This window comes from Prionailurus viverrinus, chromosome D3 (assembly GCF_022837055.1).
Source record: "Prionailurus viverrinus isolate Anna chromosome D3, UM_Priviv_1.0, whole genome shotgun sequence".
In the NCBI taxonomy this organism is placed as follows: Eukaryota; Metazoa; Chordata; class Mammalia; order Carnivora; family Felidae; genus Prionailurus; species Prionailurus viverrinus.
Window position 1 is genome coordinate 69,434,608 of NC_062572.1, and position 20,758 is coordinate 69,455,365.

Sequence of the window (20,758 nt, forward strand, 5' to 3'; positions counted from 1 at the left end):
CCTAGAGCCCCCTATGTGAGAAGCAGCTCCAGAGAAAATCAAGTGGACATTGGGAACCCTGTCCTGGTGACTGTCCACCTGGAGCTCAGGGCACCTCCTCATGGATCACACGGGTCTCAGGTGGTGGTCAGCTGCAGCTGTCTGGAGAGGGCCCCCTCTCTCTATCCTCCCTCTCTCTCTCTCTCTCTCTCTCTCTGACATCTAGGGAGGATCCCCAATGTGAATTTCCTATCATTGATCCAGGGTCTGTATTGATCTCAGATACAACTTCAAGTTCGGTGAAAACTCCATGCGGCCACTTTCATATAGGTCACAGACAAACTGGCAGAAACTCGATTTTATTTACATAAATGAGGGATACCTTACTCCATCCTGATTTTTTTTGCACATGGACCGTTCACGAAGCCACTTCTGGCCCTTTACCACTTGGTCCTACCCAATGTCACCAGCATTTTCTCCCTACCCCCATCCCCCTTCCGACTATCTAGGACCCCTTCAGGATGTCTATGACATCCTCCCCATAGGCCTTTGGGTGTTCCCATCCCGGCACCTGTTCCTGCCCCCACACCCCGACCGGCTTCCCTCCTCCATCAGCCCAGTTCAAGTCCCTCTGTCCCCAGGAAGTGTGCCCTAACCATTCCTGTCACCAGCACTTCTGGCTGTGGTGTATGTGCCACACTGGACTGTGTGCTTGATCGTAAAGCTCTTTAATACCCTCACATGCCCGGTTTCCCCTCCTCCCACCCTGGACTGAAGGCACCTCCAAAACAGAGCCTAGGCCGCTGCTTCTCTTTCTATCTCTCTGGCTATTTCTTGCCAGGCACCTGGCGATTAATAATATTCTCAGCTTGAGCAAAACATTGGGCTGTATGATTGCTCTTAGTTCAACACACTGTTCAACGGCCTATACGAGAACGTACAGTTCTAAATAGGGTCAACCTGGCAACAAATTCAGAATTGTACAAACTGTTTGCGGCTCCAGGGCGAAAAAGTGCACACCTTCCTTACCCTCCCGGAGTCCTGCTCTCCCCCCAAATACTAATCAACCGCAAGGGAGTCACTCTTTCCTGAGCCAGTGGGAGGGCAGAGCCTGGGTTCCAACCATCCACCTTCCGCTGGTAGCCTTGCATTCCTGAGCCCAGCCCCACCCAGCCGGACACACCTTCCAGAAGAACCAAAAGCCGACTCCATCAAGGTCATGACCCCTTCCCCAAACAGGGAAACCCGCCTACTCCCAGGAACAGTCAAACCACAGACCTAAGAAAGCAAAATCCATACTCACAGGCAATGATGCCTTCGTCTTAAATTTCAGGCCAGCAGTTTCTCTGCAAACCTGCTCATTTCCTGCAAAGAGAAGAAAGGGATGGAGAAGCATATTAGCATCTGCTCTGGTAGCCTTTGGCGGTTTCCTGGCCGACCTCGGGCTGCTGCACCTTCTCTCCTTCTTACTCCCAACAGCACGCTCCCCTCCCAGGAGCACCGTGTGCTAGCTGGGTGCGCGCCCCTGGCTCCCCACACGCCTCCCTCCCCCTCCACGGCGCCATGCCAGTCTCAGATTGACCACTGCCTCCAATTCCCTGAAGGCGCCGGGCTTCTTCCCACTCCGGAGTGAGGCCTCCTCTTCTGTAGCATGGGGTTGCCTAGCAACCCCGTGCGCCGGCTCGGAAGGCCCTCCTAAATTGGACCTCACAGCACAGGGCATCTCCTTGTACAGCTGCCTGAATCTTAACAATCTGGCTCTGAATAATAACACAATGGTAATTGCATGCATGGGCCCCAAACTACATTTAAATAATGTTCAAGAGCTGACACAAACCAACAAAGGCCAGAAAATGCATTGCGGAGGTTGACCGTAAGGCCAGGCGGGACGTTCGGTGCGGGAGGGAGTTGACACCAAAGACTTGAGTTAATGACAATGCCAACCTGAACTGTGAATTCTCCTGCCTTTCTGCCTGAGTGTGTCACCGCTTTAATGTGCTTTAAGTGAGTTTGGGATCTGTAGAGGCAATTAATGCCCAGAGATAGTGATGCTTCAAGACAGGATGCCCTTTAGTGCATCAGCAGCACACGCGGGTTTTTGGAGGGAGAAGGCGAGAGGACGACATAGGACAAGAAGGGAGAACCGTGCATGAGTGATGTCCCTTGGCTTTTACGATCGTGGCTAAATACATTTCAGAAGGCGGGACAGAGAACTTACCAAGCGAGAGCACAAAGCACTTGCAACCTCAGCACGGCTGATGTGTTTCGGGATAAGAAGTGAAGGCCAAGAGGCTTGAAGCTGGCTAACAGGCACACTGAAGCGGCTTAGCGTGGTGTGGGGACGGCCGTGCGTGCCAGAGTCCAGCCTTGAGTCTGGGTCCCTGGCACAGTGTGACAAAGAGCTCTGCTCAAGGCACAAGAGCCTTAGCACGGCAGGAGAAGGCAGCCATAGCAGCGAGGGCCTGCGGATCAGCCCCAACTGTTTGAAAGCCAAGGCACTTTTTTTTTTTTAAAAAAAAAAAAAGCTCTGGGGCGCCTGGGTGGCGCAGTCGGTTAAGCCTCCGACTTCAGCCAGGTCACGATCTCGCGGTCCGGGAGTTCGAGCCCCGCGTCGGGCTCTGGGCTGATGGCTCAGAGCCTGGAGCCTGTTTCCGATTCTGTGTCTCCCTCTCTCTCTGCCCCTCCCCCGTTCATGCTCTGTCTCTCTCTGTCCCAAAAATAAATAAACGTTGAAAAAAAAAATTAAAAAAAAAAAAAAAAAAAAGCTCAAAATCCTCCTGCGAGGGACTTAAACAGATATTTGCACACCCACGGGTGTAGTAGCGTGATTCACAATGGGCAAGAGATGAAAGCAACCCAAGAGTCAGTGGACAGATGAACGGATAAGCAAAACGCGGTCTATGCACACGTGGAATATTATTCAGCCATAAAAAGGAGGGCAATTCTGGCAGGAGCTACAACACGGATGAACCTTGAAGCCAAAACGACAAATACTGGGGGCGCCCGGGGGGCTCAGTCGGTTAAGCTTCCAACTTTGGCTCAGATCACGATCTCCAGGCTTGTGAGTTCGGGACCCGCCTAGGGCTCTGCACTGGTGGTGTGGAGCCTGCTTGGGACTCTCTCTCTCTGCCCCTCCGCCCCCTCAGAATAAAGAAATATACGTAAAAAAAAAAAGACAAATACCGTAGGATTCCACTTGTACTGATATCACAGAGACAGAAGGAGAATCGAGATCACTAAGGGCTGTGGGGAGGTGGCGATGGGGAGTCAGTGTTTAGTGGGGACAGAGTCTCAGTTTGGGAAGATGAAACCGTTCTGGAGACGGATGCTGGTGATGGCCGCACGGCAACACCAGTATACTTAATGCCCCTAAACTGTACACTTAAAAATGGTTAACAAGGTAAATTTGGTAGTATATTATTTTATCACGATTTTAGAAATTCCCCTGAAATTGGGGCGCCTGGGTGGCTCAGTCGGTTAAGCGTCCGACTTCAGCTCAGGTCACGATCTCGCGGTCCGTGAGTTCGAGCCCCACGTCGGGCTCTGGGCTGATGGATCAGAGTCTGGAGCCTGTTTCCGATTCTGTGTCTCCCTCTCTCTGCCCCTCCCCCGTTCATGCTCTGTCTCTCTCTGTCCCAAAAATAAACAAACGTTAAAAAAAAAATTTAAAAAAAAGAAAGAAATTCCCCTGAAATAGTAGTACAACATACACGGTCTACAAGACTTCCGTCCATCTTCCCCCTGGAAGTCAAGAGTGGCCTGTGTCATCCATAAGCTCAGACAGGGAGAGACTGCCACCGGGACTCAGGGACCAACTGGACAGTGTGGCTCTGGGCCAGGGAACCCCACGGCTTGTTAAGCGTGGCGTTGGCGCGGCACCGTGTCAGATGGAGGTGGCTGAGCATCGCGTAACAGGATTATCTTGCGTCCACCTCGTGAGGTCCAAACACCATCACCCTCCAGAACGTGGCCTCCTTCCACCCAACCGGTCCCACCCATCGTGTCCCCTGCCTGCTTCCTCCTCCATCCAGCTCTGACGACACTGTCACTGTTACCCTTTGCCGCGTCTCAGCTCCCTGCCTAGAAAGCCCCTCCCGTGCTGTCCACCTGGCCTGCTCCGACTCTTTCTGGGGGGCTCACAGCAAGCTCTGCCTCCTTCATGGAGCCCTCCAGATGCTCCCCATTGTGCTTTCTCTGAGTGCCGCAGCCTGCAGTCAAGCATTTGCTTAGTTGGATACTACCTTACTCTCACGTCTGGAAGTCTTGCCTCTCCCGGTGCATCCCTGGCAGGACCCCCGGACAGGGACTGTCGCTCATCTTTTTCGCCTGCCATGGACCGTGGCTCAGGGCTGAGCACACCACAGACCATTCCTCCCTCAAGGCCCTCAAAGGGACAGCCGCCCTTCTTCCCCTCCCAGGGAATCTGACCACAGCCCCCCTGCCTGGGGTGGAAAGCACGTCTGTGGGCTGCCGAGCCCTGGAGCTGCGTATTCCAGGCAGGCACGCAGATGCCTTCAGTCATTTAGAGGTGTGACTCGGTGTGTGCAATGAACAATTGAGCATTTACAGATTTTATTAATTTGGAAAGGTCATTAGAGCTAACAGCTTCTCCAAGTGGAAGTGAATAAATAGCGTGCATCATTTTTTTTTTTTTTTTCTTCAGCGTCCTGAGCTTTTTCTTGGAAGGTGCTTTTAAAACCTCAAAAAACAGCGTTGTATTGTTACAGGTTAAAAAGGGGTGGGGCGAATGCAGGCTTGTGAGACAAGAGGAGGCCCACGGAGCTCTGGATGAGCCTCTGCCTTTCTCTGAACCTGCACCTTCTCATCTGCAGAAAGAAGGAGTGGTCACTAAGCTCCCTCCAACTTAAAATAAACTGACATTACGATACGAGGAAACGTGCGAAGTTAGCAACTCTCCAAGCTGACCGTTACGCCCCACCCCCAGCCCCACCTATCCTACCAGCCGTTGGACACTATTGCACCTCTAGGTAGCAAAGGTGCGAGTCTGTGCCCAGTGATTTCGGGGGCCTTCCCGGACCCTGCACTGGAGGCTCTCAAACCCACAACCTGGCTGCCTCGCTCTCGTTAGATCATCAAGGAACATTCTGGACTCATGACTTGTTTTCTCAAATCTCCAGGAAGGGCTGGAGATGGGCCAAAGTGTAGCATCCAGGTTCCATCTCCCCGGCCGGCCCTTGGCTCCATGACCGGCTGGCACTGTCTGTCAAGGGCCAGGCCTCTGCGGGCAGCTGCTATTGGTTCTCCCGGAGGTGGGAAGGAGGGAGCATTCAAGGAGCAGAGGGGTCAGGTTCCAGCCTGCTGTCATGGAGAGAGACGGTTGGCCCTTGACCAGACCATGCAGTCCCACATCCCTCCCTTTCTCCGAGTCCCCTCTTCTTTCTGCCCCAAGTTCTGACAGACACCAGACGGTGGGAGGCCCACGGCTGCCCATGCTCCTGCCTCCAGATCACTCACGACTTTTAGTAGCAATAAGACCAGGTCTGAATCACAACTGTGTGATCCACAACCTAATAGTAATAGTAACATTAGCACCGGTACTAGTTAATATCAACTAATATTGGTGCGATGCAGTCCTGATTAAAAGGGTATTTTCCCACTTGCTTGGCAGACAGGTAGGAGAGACTTAATTCATGTATTGAGCGCCTGCTGTGTCCCAGGGTCTTGGCTACCTGTTGGGGAGGTAGACATGAAAAGGTACGTTTCTTGCATGCAAACTCTTTGCAGGATGGTTGAAAGTCAGGAAGATGGGGACACAGAGAAGCTGAGTAACTTTCTCAGAGGCATTCATCTAGCAAGTTCTAGCAGTGTTCAAACCAAGTCCTTGGACTCAGAGGCCTTTCCCAACGGTTCCTGCATTGCCTGCGAGTGTCGTATACGTTTAGCCTGCACGACACCATCCAGAAGGGACTGACCAGAGGACGGCATGGTTTAGGGACAGTGGGAGTTTATGCCCAGAGTGAACCGATGCCTGTGGATGTCAGGCCATGTTGGCCCTGGACACCCCAGGGGGGCAAACCTTGGCTGGGTCCAGGTCAAAGCCTACTGAAGACATGGCCTTGACCTCTCATGGCCTTTCTGCTCATTGATAAAGACCCGTCCTTTCATCAGAAGGGCTGCAGAAATGCTGCCTTGAGAGCTGATGCAAATTCAAGAATTTTTTTTTTTTTTTTTTTTTTTTTTTTTTGTCTGCACTAATCCTTGTCTTCTAGGCTGCCAATGCCCTTACAATCAGCATGTGACATACATTGGTTATTGTTCTGCTGAAGTTCTCTATTGGCTTTTTGTAAATGATGTCTTGTGCTTGGAGGAGCCCTATAAATCCCTGTATTTACAGCCAGGGTACCCAAGCCCAGAGAGGGCAAATAACTCATCCTAAATCATGTCAGAGATAAGACGAGAACCAGAACCCAGGTCCCCAGGGCACCAGCCTGGAGCCCGCATACACCCACCCGAAATGGTGGGAAGGCAGGCTCAGGCTGTGTCCGGCTTAGCCCCCACCACAGCCCCTCAGCAAGCATGCGTGGCTGGGATGAGGGCTCTCTGACTCCGGATAGAGGCCAGCACAGGCAGATTCCCCTCTCCGCCCCCGTCAATGACACTAAAGTGATCAACTCTGCCTCCTCGCCTTGAGTGGTGAGCCTCACAGGGAGGGGCAGAGGCCATGAGAGGTGCCCTTGGGGACGGCAAGGTCACAGTCTCTGCCGCAGGGCCTGCGGCTCTCAGGAGGCCACGACGTGCTGTGGTTTGGAGCCAGACTGACCCTGCTGTGTCACTTTGGGCAAGTGACTTAACCGCTCTCTGCCTCAGATTTTCCCCAGCAGAATGGGCAGGATCATGGCGCCTATTTCCTCCCTCACAGGGGTTAAGGAAGAATTAAATGAGAAAACGGAGGGAAAACGTGGCACGGGGACTGGCATTTGCGTAGCCTCAGGTGAGGTGAGTGAGATCAGCTTTTCTCTGGAAGGACAGTTCCGTGAAGAGGGAGACAATCTGACAAGGCTACATACCAGACGATGCCAGCCGTATGGCATTCTGGAAACGGCAAAACTCAGAGGCAGTAAAACGATGGGCGGTTACCAGGGGAAGAGAAGACAGATGAACAGGTGAATCCCAGAGGAGGTTTAGGGCAGTGAAACTACGATCCTGCGATGGCAGATACGTGTCTCTATACGTGCAACATCCATAAAACTGTACAACACAGAGTGAACTCTAACTCTAGTGTAAACTATGGACTTCAGTTCACAATGACGTATGAGTGCCAGCTCATCAGTTGCAACAAAAATACACGCTCGTGCAAGATGTTAGCCATAGTGGACGCTGGGGTGGGGGAAGGGAGAGGAAAAGGGGTAGATGGGAAGTCTCTGTGTTTTCAGCTCAATCTTTCTATAAACCGCAAACTGCTTTAAAGAGTCAAGTCTATTAATTTTTTTTTTTAAAAAAGATCAACCACGCCAAAACATAGTGCTCAGGGCCAATCAGCACACAGGCCATCACTGAGCCACCACTGGGCATCTGGGCCCCATGAGGGGGACTGGGAGCCGGAGCAGGAGACTAGCACGGCCCTCCCAATGTGAGGTACCACTGTGTCCCGAGTGCGGTCAAAATGGAAAGCCAAGTGGGTGAGCCAGCAGGATAGAGCACCGCAGCAATCAGGACATCTCTGGCTACTGGGCAGTGACTCGGCCTTAATTTACCCTTCCAGAGCACACATCCTGCACTCGCCTCACCCTCTCTGCCTTCCAGAGGGGGATCAAAAAGAGACTCGGCCTCTCACCTGCAAGCCAGACTCCTCCCAGCCTTTTCCTGCCCCTCCACCCCTAACACCAATATAGTAGGTGCTTGATAAACATTGACTGGATTAAACAGTGATTACCTGTATGCCTCTTGCTCTCCCCACCAAAGGAAAGAATCTGAGTGTAAGCCTCCCTGACCCCCCCCCCCCCCCCAGCAAAGTATTAGCTGAACAGGGCGTGAAGAACGGAATCCAGGCAAAAGTAACACTCCGACGGGGGGAGACGCTGTGTTTGGTCATGGGGCCACCGTCCACAGTCTTGACAGCGTATCTCCAAGGGGCCTCCCCCAGCGCACCTGGCACAAGCTGGCCCACTCAGCCCTGAGCCCCCATCTAGCAGGATGCTGGCAGCTGAGCCCCTGCTCCACCTGGGAAGGGCCAAGAGGCCAGTGTGCCCTGAAATGAGGGGGCAAGTATGGGGAGCCACCTCAAAGCAGCCTGCAGGAGCAGCGGGGAGGCTGAAGCAGAATGAAGGCCCTCAGCCCAGGGCCCGGATGCGGGGGTGGCCCCGGAAGTGTTTTTAGAGCAGGAACTGAGGTCCAGCCCATCTTACCTAGCACAGCAGGGCACCAAGCGGTTTGGTCTGGTCTGATTCTGAGAAAGGAGTGTTTGCGTGTTGCTGGGAACAGCATCTTCTAAGGCAACTGAATCCTCCTTTAGTCATTGCTTTGGGGGTGATGGCCCCTTCGAAGTCCAAATTTCTGTGACCTTGGCCTAGAATCTTAAAATAACCCTGAGAAGGAGGGAGGGCTAAGCCCGAAGCAAAGCCAACAGTGGGGCCTGGCCTGGGGAAGCAAGGGAGGGGAGGAGAGCCTGTCTAAGGATCAAAGGCCCAATCTCCCTGGTCAGGCTGCCCGGCCCAGGCCTGGCTGTTCAGTCACGCATATTTTATTTTTTCTGGCCTCAGGGAAGTGTTCCTGGGGCTGGGCAAATCTGAGCAAGAATCTGCCAGCAGGGAATGGCCTGGAGCAGCTGAGAGAGAGGGCAGTGGCTGCCCACATCCGCCCCCTGGACCCCAGCAGCCCCCTGCCCGAGGGCTAGGGTAGGAAGGGGGAGGGTGTCCACTGAGGGGGCCTTCCCACTGCTCCCTGGCTGGTGAAGCAGGACAGGTTAATTCTCAGTCACAACATAGGCAAAGAATATGCAGCTTTCTCATCGCAAATAACAGCTCACGTTTGGCAAAAGGAAAAGCGGTCTCTACCACAAGGAAACGAAAGCAAGCATGTTAAGTCTTCGTCTGCCGGACCCCTGCAGGGGCGAGATGAGGTAGGGGCGGCTCAAGAGGGTTCTCCGTGCCTGATCTCACTGGCTGATGGCGTTCAGGGGGACACGTGCGGTGGAACTTGCGTGGCTGGGTGATGGGACTCCAGCCCCGCTGCCTGGTTCTACGGCCAAGTGGACTGGGATTTTGAGGCTGGCAGAGGGCAAGTGTGGGGAGCGGGAATCAGAGGGCGCAGTGGGAGCAGGCCTGGTCAGCCCGAGCGGGGAGTGATATCAGACAGGTAATGGGGGCGTTCAGGGCTCCAGACAGCGGCACGGGGAGGCGGGCCTGTTCCATCTTCAGCGATCACAGGCTTCCCCTGGACAGCTTCTCCTGCTTCTGTGGGTCTTGCCCCGGCCCTGACCTGGTTCCCTGAATCCTGTTGCTCTCTCTCCTCCTTCTAGCTAAATCTGCTTTCCAGAAAGTTCCATCTCCACCTGGTATCCATTGTGATGGAATACTTAGTGCCAGCGTTTCTTTCTCTCAGAGAAAAGGCATTTCCAGCCTCCTCTCACGTGGGAAAGTTATATCCCCTGGGAAAGGGATTTATTTCACTTTTAGTTTTTGAACTCCACCATTGACTCTGAATAACACGGACAACCAGTACGTAAGTGACACACAATAACCAAGAATGCACACGTGGATGGTGTGCTGGGCGTGTGGAAAGAGGACCAGAGGCCCTTACAGCAGGAGGGGTGCCCCTAGAAGAAGGCTGACTCTAAAACTGTCCCCTCTAGTTCCTGCCCCTTACCTCCCTGGACACCCCCACCATGGAGCATGGGTAGGGAACCCATACGTTTTATTGTCCCAACAGGAACCCTTTGGAGAGTGAAGGGGGATACCACTAGTGATCTAGGGACAGCAGGCATAAAGCGGCTGTCCCAAGTCACCCAGCTGTGTCACCCAGCCTTTGGGGCTTGGAAAAGCCTAGTCAGGGCTCTTCTCTGGAACTTGCTTGGCATCACTTAGGAAAGAGAGGTCTGCCTTCACCATCCAGCTTCCCCTCTTAGGAGGAGGCATCAGAAATGATCCTGAGAGAGGCCACCAGGCATTATCAGCGCCCAGCAGAAGCACCACATGTATCCATGTGAGACATAAGCACTCCTGTCTGGCCCTACTGATCCTCAAAGCTCCCCACTCAGATCTTTGCAGACCCTACCTCCTACAAGAAGTCTGCCCAGAAGCTCCATTTCCCTCAGCACTGTGTGAGTGTGTGTGTGTGTGTGTGTGTGTGTGTGTGGAAAGAGAGGGAGACCGAGAGAGAGAGAGAGAGAGAGAGAGAGCGTGCAAATGACAAAGGAAATGGCATACAATTCTCACAACAGACGAGTCTAGGATATAAAACTGTCCAAGCTCCTCAGGCAGGTGGCCGTCTCCCCACCAGCTCATTGGCTCTTGGGGACAAGCACAACTGTGAATCATTCATCTCTGGACCCTCCTAGCCCTCCCCTCTCTTCCCTACCCAGGGCCCTGATTACAGAGAGTCTCTGATTTAAATTTGCTGGAAAGTACCGAGCTGAGCTGAACTCCTGCAATTTGCCCCTCAGTGCTATAGACCCAGGGCTCTAGGAGGGGTCCTGTAGTCCCCCAGGGGTTCATTGATTGTCTCACATCAGCTTATAAGTCATCTTCAAGGCAAATACTCCTGAATCTCCGTGACCATGATAGTACTGTCCACGGTGGCATTTCTGCAATCCTGCAGGGTGGTGATTGTTGAAAGATCGTAAGGCAGTCAAGAGACTAAGTGCAAGACGATGGTGCACTCAGTAAGTTTAGGGGGGTAATCAGGGAAGGCTTCCTGGAGGCAACAGATAGTAACCAGAGGCTTGAAGGATGGGGGGGATATTAACAGTAGGGGCAGAAGATTGTCTAAAAATGGCTATGGAATCACTCTGTCCCACTGTGATAGCTGTGGGAGCAGGGGAGAACACAGAGAGCACAGGCTGGACTGAAGCTTCTTGCGTAGGCCCCCAGGGAAACATCTGGGAGGCAGCCGAGGGACTGGCCTGGGCTGCAGCCATCCCCAACTTCTTCCCTGGCTACTCCCAATTCTGCCAGCTCTGGGAAACCCAGCCAGCTCAGCATCTGTGGCCCCAAATGTAAGCTTGCTCTGCATACCTCTCATTCAGAGGGGAGGGAGCTAGTTTCCAGGGGCTGAAGCCCAGCGAAAACATGCTCTGAGCTGAGCTGGTTGGTTGACTAATCGAAACATTTTAACGAAACATTTTAACGAATGTATGCTTGGATATTCATTCACCAAACTTGGGATGTAAAGCCAGGGCCTTTTCCTTAATCTCGCATCTCCTGGACGGAACAGATCCTATTGTCTTTTTTGTAGAGGTCACCCTCCCGCAGCATTGTCCCCACTTTCCAATTACAGGCTTTCTTCAGCGGAATGAGAAATTAAATATACTTGCAAAATAATCTGAGTGCAAAAGTCCCCCTCGATTTGATGGATATTTCCCTAAAGTTTCATGGCTATTCACCCACACCCAACTCACCCACATTTTGGAAAAACAGCCATTCTTGTTACGCCTTTCCAAAGCTTTAACTTAGTTTTCATTGGAAACAACCTTTTTTCTTCTTCTTCTTCTTCTTCTTCTTCTTCTTTTTTTTTTTTTTGCTATGGTATTTAATTGGTTTGTATAATACTTAATTAAATTGCATAATTACAACAGCAAGTTCCACTGGCATAAACAGGTTTGGGCACTAAGCCAGCTGCCTCTAGGGAAGCATTCGGCTCAGCCGGTGGGTGCAGATGCGGTGGACATTTGGGACAGCCGGCTTCCTGCCTCACCCAAGTGTCCCCCAGCTGTGGGCATCAGTCAGAGAGGATGGAGAGAGAGCCCGTGACTTTGGCAAGATGGGTGACTGCAGTGTAGACGGCATCTAGCGCTCCCCTTATCAGGACCTGGGTAAAGGTTAATCCTTCAGGGACAAAGGACCAGACACCGGTCCTGCTCCCACCTTGGTCCTCACCTGATGCTGTTTCCTCCCCCCTCCCCCGCTTCCCCCCTTGCTGAGTTGGCCCCACCCCTCTGGATGCTTTTCCCCCCTCTTCCCCTCCCACAGGCAGGGCGCCCTCTGGTCGCAGCTGTCTAAGAAGGATTTGGCAAACTAACTTTACAGCTTTAGTGACAGGTAACAGCCAAATGCACCACCCTCCCAGAGGTCATGGGAAGTTCTTACACTGAGATGAGTTTCTGATGATGTAATCTCAGGCATCTGCAGCAGGTTGGCTGGGGAGAGAGGTTCAGTGTCCGGGGAATGTCTAGGGGTCCTCCCTCAATCCCACGGTCTTCCTAAGGCTGAGCTTTTTGACGCTGTCCAACTGAGTCACAACAATGCACACCTTCCCTCAGAAGGTGGGGCTGTGGACTCACCTCTGCCTTTTATTCTTCGTGTTCCCAAATCCCTTACGTGGCAAGGGATGCCATCCCCCTTTCAACCTTTATCAAAGTCATTTCCTCTACCAAAGTCAATCTTCCCCATCTCATGGATCACACGGAGCAAAAGTTCAGATTTAGCTTAAATGACATCAAACCAACCAACCAACCAACCAATCAATCTCAAGTATTCACAGGCACCTACAACTCACAAGGAGGAGAAATACTCTCCAGAGGAACACATGTGCGGTGGACATGGCTCTTTCGAGCCATTCGCCATTCTCCGCCCCTTCCTCTTGGTAAGAGAACCCCCACTTCCTCCCAGATTACCCCTTGCTTTCCCCATAGACAATGCGCTTCCAGGGTGGTCATGGCTGGCTTAAGCCAACCAGCTTAGCTCAGCTCCTTGGTTATGGTGATCGGACAAATTCTGTGATAGAAGATGCAAGATGTTTGCTGGGGACCTCTTGGGGAGAAGCTCCATTTTTAGAGACGCGGAGGCTGTATGCAAGGCTTGAAGCTGTTGCAGCCCTTTTGTGAACAAGAGTTCAGACAGCAGTGCCCAGCTATAGAAAACCAGAACGGGAGGCCTGAAGAAACTGCTCTAAAGGTCACCTTGCTTCTGGCCTTTTCACTTACCTAAGCCAATACGTTCCCTTCGGTGTCTCCTAATTGGTTATCTTTTAAAAACCAAACTAGTACGTACACAAGGCTTGAAAAATCAGAAGTAATAAAAGCCCAACAGTGAAAAGTAGCAGGCCAAGCTCCGGCCCGCCCGATACTGAGCCCCAATTCCCAGGGATACCACTCTCAGCTGCTTATCTATTTCTTATGTTCTTTGCTGCTGTATTTCTAAATAGCATGCTGTGTTCATCAGCTGGGGCCGCCATGCCAAAATGCCACAGACTGAGCGGCAGGGGCAGCCGTTCGGGTGGGGGGGGAGGTGGTGGTGCTTAAACAACACAGATTTATTTCTCACACTCCTAGAGGCTGGGAAGTCCAAGATCAAGGTGCCAGCCGATTTGGTTTCTGGTGAGGGCCCTCCTTCCTAACTTGCAGGCCAACAGCCACCTTCTTGCTGTGTCCTGACTCAGGGAAGAGAGTGAGCTCTCTGGTATCTCTTCGTATAAAGACACTAATCCTGTCGGATCAGGGGTCCATCCCAATGACCTGGTTTAACCTTACTTCTTTACTCCAAATACGGCCACGCTGGGGAGGGGGGGGCGGTTAGGACTTCAACATATGGATTGAGGGGGGGGCACAATTTATTTCATGGCACAGGCTATAAGCCACTATTTCTGGATTTCTCACTTTGGGCTGTTACCTGCGAATGCTGTGTAATAGAAGCTAAGGTTTTATCTCCCTGATGCCGCCTCCTCTAAACACACATTTCTGTTCTCTGTACCTTCAACAGGTACAGTAGAGTGATACAACCACTTTTGGTTAAATCATTTGCCCGCATTCCCAGTATTGTGACTGTGGTGAGGTTGCTCAGGGAGGAGCCACATGATAATATTTCCTTTCTTGCATTACTTATTTTCTCTCGTGTCAAAAATGGCTTGGGGCACGTGGGTGGCTCAGTTAGTTAAGGGTCTGCCTCTTGATTTCAGCTCAGGTTCATGATCTCACAGTTCGTGAGCTCGAGTCCTGCGTCGGGCTCTGTGCGGACAGTGTCGAGCCTGTTTGGGATTCACTCTCTTGCCCTCTCTCTCTGCCCCTCCCCTGCTCATGTTCTCTCTCTCTCTCTCTCAAAATAAATAAACATTTTAAGGGAAAAAATGGCTTTATATGCACCTCCCATTTATTTATACACAAACGGACTGCCAGAGCTGTTAAAATCCCTCCTCAATTAGCTCAGCGCATTAGGAATGTCAGTTCCCTTGTTTTTTGTGGGTGGGGGGGGAGTCATCCCATCCAGAGTTCCCCACCTTCCAGCCCCAGTCTGGAGCTGAGACTTCGGCACAGCTGTCACCTGGGAATTCTTAAGTAAATCCCTTGTTTCGTGGATCCCATAATGCATTCATTTCTAACGGTACTGTAACAAATTACCACCAACTAAGTGGCTTAAAACAACATAACTTACTATCTACTAGCTCTGGAGGTCAGGTTCTGAAATGGGCCTCACTGGGTTAAATCCAGGTGTGGGCAGAGGTGCGCCCCTTCTGACGACTCTAGGAAAAAGAGGACCCATTCCCTTCCCTTTTCTAGCTTCCAGAGGATGCCCACATTCCTTGGCCCATGGCTCCCTGCCTCCACTTTCAAAGCCAGCAACCCTGGGGGAGACTTTCCGTCCTGCATTACTCTAACCTGCTCTCCTGCTTCCTTCTTTCCCTTCCAAGGTCCCCTTGGGATTACACTGGGCTCCCCGGGACAATCCAGGATCACCTCCCACGTCAAGGTCAGCTGATTAGCAATGATCATTCCGTCTACACCCCGAATACCCTCTTGTCTGTAAGTTCAGACTTTCACAGGCCCCGGGGATTCCGAAGTGGACATTTTGGGGGGGGGGTCCGTTCTTTTGTCTCTCACATATACCATTCTCGCTTGTGGCTAACTCTCTTGTTTCATTGGTGCCAATCTTCCTCGAGTAGTTCTCGGAGAAAGGGGGCGTAGGAGGTGTGTGCTTGTCTGGGACCATGCTTGTCTGGGACCATGCTTGTCTGACTCTACTTTATGCCCTCTCCCTCCTGAGGGCCTGCTTCCTGCGAACAGAAGGCCAAGTTGAAACCACATTTCCTCAGAAGGCTGAAGGTGCTGTCTCAGTGTCTTCTAACTTCCAGGGATGCTGCTGGAAAACCCAATTCTGTTCTGTGCTCCAACTATTCTACACCACTCACTTTTCTCCTCTCTTGAAAGTCGTGTCATTTTTATCCCTAGCATTCTGAAGCTCCACAATCATGGACCTTGGGGTGGGTTTGTTCCAGCCACGGTGGTCCTTTGTGCAGTCTGGCGGCACGCGCACATCCTTAACCCAGGGGATTTTCACGTATAGCTTCCTACTAACTCCCTCTCCTAAGGTGTCCTTGCTCTCTGTTTCTGGAACTCCCTCCTGGCAGCCCTCCTGGATGGAGCTTCTAACGCCCTTATTTTTTTCTCTTCTAGTTTCTACAGTGCTGTCCTCTTTTCCTACTGGCCGTGCAAGTCCCTTGACCCTACTTTTCAAATCTTCTACTGAACTTTTAATTTCTGCTCTTATATGTTTAGTTTCTCAGAATTGTTCCTTATTCTTTTATATTCCTTTTTTTTTACAACCCTGTTCTCATTTTATGGGTGCCTTATCTCCTCTTATCTCTCTGAGGACATTAATTATTCTTTTATTGAAGTTTTCTTCTGCTCCTGGATTTGACTCTACTAATTCTAGCTCTTGGGTTGTTTTTTTTTTTTTTCTGTTAACTTGGTTTTTTCCCCCCTCTCTCTTTTTCTGTCTTCATCTCTTATGTTACAAGTTTTAACAAATGCCAGGTGATCCCTGACCACCATTAGTATTTAAGAGTGAGGCGCTAATAAGTTGGCGATTTCTCTACGGGGGATTGGATAGAGTCCCGGTCATTTCTTTGGGGACTGTGTGCATACATGTACATGGCCACACACGGATATACACACATACAAACCTAAACGCACATACACATACACACATACATATTCATATATACGTGTATACATACATACACATGCAGATACACATACACACATTTATCCAATGTATGAGCAAGGGTTTTTTTCCCTCTTGGGCCAATCAGTTTTCTTGCAAGGGGAGCCTGCGCTCACAGGTGGATGTCCCACAACTTCAGGTATAGTCTTTAAATAAATTCTCCCATTTTGAGTAAAGTGCTCAAACTCACGCTCACTTGTAGGCTGTGTCTCAGAGCCCAGAACTTCTCTGGATCATATCCTCCTGAAAAGCAACCGCTAGTCTTTGACCAAGGAGGAGAGACAGAGTTGTGGGTGGGGATGTGGGGTCTGCTCGTGCTTTATGCAGACTTTCAACCAGTTCCCATGTTTTCAAGCCCATTCTTCACCTCACCTTCAGAAGTATCTAAAATTCCAGCTTCTGATCCGTTTGAGGGTTTGGGGTGGGACCCAGAGCGAATGCTTCTAGAGGCTTCTTCTCACTGCCCACACTTGGGTTCCAGCTGTCCTCTCTGCTACATGAGTAAACAACCATCTGTTGACTTCCCAACCTCCACGGTCTTACTGACATCCCTCACCTGAGGTCATCTCTCCCCTGGGCTTCCCTGTCCTTGTGGACTTTGGCTTTGTCATTTTCCCTAAGGCCATGGGTGGGGGGATGGTTAGGAAAGGGGGCAGAGATAAAAGGCTGTGGCCAAGTCACCTTGTTTAACAGGAAGTCTCTCCTTGATCTGGCGGATGCTCTAGGTGGGGTTTGCGGTACGTGAACCAGACCGAATCCTGCTTCACACGCCACTGCATCGTGGGCTCCCTGAGACAGCTCAGGGCACAGAGGACAAACCCTGCCCAAACCTGCCTGGGCAGCCAGTTCCTAGCACTGCCCACTTGGGGGTCCACAGGCCCCTCCCCCCAGCGCTCACACGGCCCCTGACTGCAGTGCCAAGAGCTTCCAGTAAGTTCTGTTGCTCTTGTTAACAGCTCTCAGCTCCCACTCCTATCCAAGGTGCTTCCCCACCCCGCTCCAGTCAAGTACCTCGAGTGCCACTATTGGCTGCCCCTGTCCACAGCAAGCGTGTCTCCACATTGCAGGTGCAGGGATCTTCCAGGAGTCTCTATTGAGTGGATCGGTCAGGAAGAGCCAACAAAGGACTCTTTCATGCGTACCGGTGACACAAAATCATCCACATCCCCTTTCAGGTTCACACGGCAGAAAGCCCCACCCAGACGTATTCTGTGACCGCACCTCACATCCAGTCCCGGTGAACGGCCCGGTGTGGCCAGGGCTCGTAGTGAGGCTACACCTGGGCGAGACGAGGAGGGCAGCTTTAACCCCTGCCTGAAGAGACAGACTCTCACTCGACACCAGGCTCACCCCTGCACCAACACACCAACCACAAGCCGGACAGCAGGGAGAGATCTCATACCACGGGCACCAGGCGTTAAAATCCAGACCTGAGGGCCCGTTGCTAGCCTATGATCACAGTTTCCTCAAAAACAGTATTAAAATCCACTGAGTCCATTAGGATGGGGTCTTCCAGCAGAAAGAGGCCGTTAGCAGGAAATGGGTTCGTTATCAGAAACACTCTGCCTCCACAGAAGCATGGCCCGGAGGGGCCATCAGCCTCGCTCGCCTCCCCCCATCCCTATCCCGGTCCCAGCCTCTATACAGTTACAATCTAAATAACAGCCCTGTGGTCCAAGTGGCCTCGGAGGCAGGCAAAAAGTGGGTGGGCTCCCTGTGGCGCGGTCGACATCCGGCACAGGCACCCTCCTGTCCTCTTAAAAAGCAACAACTGTGTCCCTGGCCCTGGGGAGAGGCCAGGGTGAGGCTGCTGCCTCCGGGAGCCTCACGCAGATGTGGACATGCCAGAAGCGGGACAGGGTCATGCACCCGGGCAGGTGAAAGCTTTCCCCACACATGGGATCCAACAGCCTAATACCTCGACTCTCATTTAAGCCCACCAAAGCTTTGTTGTTTAAGTGCATCATTTTTGTGCCGTGAATCGTTCCCCCTCCACGAGGCCCCCTTTTCCCCAGGACGCGTAACTGATCTGTTCTTAGGAGATTCTGATTTGGAACACCACGCGTGCTGCAAAGGACATTCACCTATTTTTGAAAGGCTCTTCAGAACAACAGCAACAAGGGAAATCCCCGCCCTCCCCTGCCAGCCATGCCTGAGGGCCTGGAAGCACAGTCACAAAATAAAAATCCAGGGGAGGGGGGGGCGGCAGGCCACAGAGGGGATCATTTTGTATCCTCCGAAACTTGATCTAATCTCCTGCGTTGGCCATTCCCATGGTGATATCATCCCCGACTCCGTCCCTGTCCATGCTCTGGCAAGTTCTTGATGGAGCCCCGGGGGCTCATGACTTTGGGTTCTCAGTGCGTCTTCTTCTTCCTTCCCCTTTCTGGAACCCTGCCCTCCACCTCTGTCTACCGCAAGTGCTCTGCCCTTCCTTCCAGCTTTGCCAGAGTCTCCTCCTTGGTCTCGGCCCCAGGCACCTCTTTCTTTTAAAAATTCATTCTGAAGCATTCTAGCCATACAAAAAGGCATAAAAATCATGTAACAAACACCTGTGTACCCACCACCTGGGCTCACGAATAAAAGGCAGCTCTTCTCGCCCTGGCCCAGGGCCCTCTCTCAGACCACAGTTCCAGCTGTCATCGAGACTCTCCGTATTAATTCCTTCTCTACTCTTCGTGGGTGCAGCCCTCCCCCCGGCCCCCGCCATTCCCCCGTTGCCCAGGGTCCCCGCCTAGTTAGAAGTCACACGAACAGGTCGACGGAGAGCCAACGGTTGGAACAGGGACTTTAACCTGGGTGGTACCCCTGGGCAGGACCACATGCTTCCTTCCCACACCCATTTGTGCAACAGGCACGGGGTGCAGAAGCTGGGGAAGAGGAAGGGGGGGGGGTGGTTAGGGGCACACTCTGCCTTCTGTGGTCTTGCAGTCTCTTGGCGACAGTAGGATGTGCACAGAGGCAGCCCAAAGCCAGGTAGGCAGGCTGGAATCTGAGAGGTGTCAGGGGTGGGGGGCTGCCTGTGTAGCAAGAATGGGGGCTGCTGAGAAAGATTAGAGCCTGAACTCTGGGTGGGGAGGGGGGATTCAGAGAGGACACAAAGGGACAAGTTGAACTTTCCAGGTAAGGAAGGAGAATGAGCAGAGACAGTTGATGGTGGGGGAAGAGTGGGGCAGAGAAAGAGAGCCCAGCCAGGCTGCAAAGGCAGGCAAGATGAGCCAGCCGGGCAGAGTCTTGGGTGGCAGTGGGCTGGGGGGTGGGTGTTGATACTAAGAAAGCTAGGGCACCCCACCCCTGCCAGGCCTGCCTTTGTTCTCAGCTCCGGTTCAGAGGAGGATATGTGTATTCGGGAGCCCTCCGTCACTGCTTCCCAGCCCTGCCTCCACCCACAGCCCCATGGAAGGACAACGGACAGGCAGTGCCAACCGCTGAGCACGCTGTTGACATTGGCATGGCCTGGGCAGAGGTAGAAGTCGACTCGCTGGCCACCCTCTCACCTACAGCCCGGCCCAGGAGGCAAAGGGGCACCCACACAGCCAGCAGTCTCCTCTGGCACCTAGCACCCATGGCCCCGGGGCAGAGGGTACGGTTCGGGTTAGAGGGTGCCCACCCTACTTTAGGAATCTCCAGACTGGAGTTCACCACTGCCTTCCCACTTGCGCTGCTGGCCTCGTCCTCCCTTCTGCCCTGCCACCCACCCCCAGGCACCTACCCCTACCCCCTCACTCTCACGTGTCCATGGCTCCCGCACAGTGGTCGGGCCCTGTGCCCAGCAAGAGCGTTAGGGCACAGGCTTCTGACTGTGGGGCCATCTTCCTCTGCCTTGTGAGTCTCTATCTCTTCTCTGCCCGGGGCCCTCATTGACTGCCTCCCTCTGCCCTCACCTTTCTAGCAAAGCCCGTACTCCATATTCCATTTGCTGAGGCATAAGTGGCTGAAAACACTACGAAGTGTGTCTTGTAGGGTAGGTACCGTTCAGTGGAGTCAGAGCCAGACCCCAAAGTGGTATCTCAGGCAGCACCAACGAAACCACACAGGCCAGGGACTATGTGCCTCACCGACGCGGAAGGTGGCGGGCTCCTCCGGGAGCTCTTGGCCTCACCCACCCCACCCTGGGGAAACCTGAAAGCTGCTAAGAAGAAAGTAACAGTGTGAGTCCATTTCAAGAATGCTCGGAGGTGTGGAAGAATGGACTTTCTTCTCCTGATTTTAGAAACATTCTGCAGAGATGCCAACCGCAGGGACAGCAGCTCCGTGGAGCTGTGACCCCGTCAAGGTCGAACCTTTGCAGTCTGCCTGAGAGGTGGGGGCTCTCACCTCGTGGTCCTTACCCATTCTCTCCAAGGTGCCCATTCTCTTTTGTATCCTTTCCACCTCTGATTTATCAGAAATCTCTGGGCAGAGGGGGCCCTGGAGAGGGACCCCCCCCCCCCAAAAGAGCAGACACACTGGGAGGCTGGCCGCCTCCTCACCACTCACCCTACACTTCCCCTGCCCAAGCTCTCACTCCCCTGTGAGCATTCCCAACACTCAACTCACACTGATCCTTCTGGCTAAATACACGCTGTTCTTACTGCCCCTACTGCTCATTTGGACACTGGTCATGAATGTTCCCTTCTAGACTGTGTCTAAGGTAGATGGCACTGTAACGAATAACAGAGTCCCCC

The 20,758-nt window shown here is 52.6% G+C and overlaps 1 protein-coding gene across 4 annotated transcripts in view; it reads right to left on the minus strand.

The window, feature by feature from the left end:
- ZBTB7C (zinc finger and BTB domain containing 7C) overlaps window positions 1-20,758 on the minus strand; it is a 353,165-nt gene that overhangs the window by 153,668 nt on the left and 178,739 nt on the right. For 3 of the 4 annotated variants that reach the window (XM_047828757.1, XM_047828758.1, XM_047828759.1), the window contains exon 3: window positions 1,283-1,344. The gene's annotated coding sequence lies outside the window, so the exon portion shown is untranslated. Of the gene's footprint in view, window positions 1-1,282; window positions 1,345-8,345; window positions 8,427-20,758 lie in introns of those variants that run through there. The other variant, XM_047828760.1, reaches the window with a different exon arrangement.